This window comes from Arvicanthis niloticus, chromosome 14, assembly GCF_011762505.2.
Source record: "Arvicanthis niloticus isolate mArvNil1 chromosome 14, mArvNil1.pat.X, whole genome shotgun sequence".
Lineage (NCBI taxonomy): Eukaryota > Metazoa > Chordata > Mammalia > Rodentia > Muridae > Arvicanthis > Arvicanthis niloticus.
Genome location: NC_047671.1, coordinates 69,790,903 through 69,792,045, shown reverse-complemented (window position 1 = coordinate 69,792,045; position 1,143 = coordinate 69,790,903). Strand labels below are relative to the sequence as shown.

The 1,143-nt window shown below is 38.1% G+C and overlaps 1 non-coding gene across 1 annotated transcript; it reads right to left on the bottom strand.

Moving 5' to 3' along the window:
- Nucleotides 1–215: 215 nt before the first annotated feature.
- LOC117720301 (small nucleolar RNA SNORA48) lies at nucleotides 216–359 on the bottom strand. Its single transcript, XR_004608312.1, has one exon. It is a non-coding gene; the product is annotated as a small nucleolar RNA SNORA48 (small nucleolar RNA).
- Nucleotides 360–1,143: the final 784 nt, after the last annotated feature.

Below are 1,143 nucleotides of genomic sequence, written 5' to 3'. Positions count from 1 at the left end.
TGATTGGCATAGGGTTCTGCAAGTCTGTCTGTGTGGTGGTCAGCAGGGCTCTGTGTGTCTATAGCCTGCCTGCGCCACAAGGTGGAGACTTGTGTCATGGGCAGAGGGCACATCTGTGATGTCTTTCCCTACCTACCTTGAGTGGCATGGTAAAACACAGGTCTCTGTTTTTATCCTCCTGTGCTGCACTGCTTGGACTTGATTTGATTTGATGTTTATGTGTCTTAGGCATAACACAGCTTTGGCCACAAATCCAGGCATCAAGCTAGGATGAACAGAGAACTGCAATCTGTTCTGCCCCTGACTGATGGAAGAACAATATCAACAACAAGGTATCTCTTTGGCCATTTCCAGGGGTCAATGTAAAGGATTATTAATGATTGAATACTGTGGTGGTTTCAATAGGTTTGGTCCCCATAGATTCATGTGTTTGAACAAGCCTTTGAGTGCCAGGGAGTGGAGTGTGATTTTTAGAATATGCTTGGCCCAAGGGAAGTGGCACAATTAGGAGGTGTGGCATCAATGGAGAAAATGTAACCTTGTTAGAGGAGTGTGTCACAGTGGAGGCTGAGTTTTGAGGTCTCATATGTATGCTCAAGACTAGTCAGTGTGGTCCAGACCCTTGTCCTGGCTGCCTGTGAAAGACAGTCTCTTCCTGGTTACCTTTGGATCAAGATGTAGAACTCTTGGCTCTTCTAGCACCAAGTCTTCATGACTTGTTTCGAACCATAATAATAATAATAGACTGAACCTCTGAAACTGTAAACAAGCCTCAATTAAAGATTCACCTTTGTAAAAAGTTTCTTTGGTCATGATGTCTCTTAATAGCAAAAACTCTAAGACAAGTATTATTTTAAAAGATCATTATTTCAGTTTTACTTTATTTTTCTTAATTTATTGCGTTAATTTAAGTATAAATACAGCATGATAACATTTATTCTATAACCTAGTACTTTCCCTGTTGTGATTCATAATATGATATTTACTACAGTGTAATTCAGATAATTGAACTACAGTAAAAACCAATACAGTTTTTAAAATTTTTAAAATACCGTTCTTGGCTACTTAACTTTATCTAAATTATGATGGTATAGTCATTTTATATAAAGATGTTTTTTCATAGATTCAATTCTAATAAAGTTG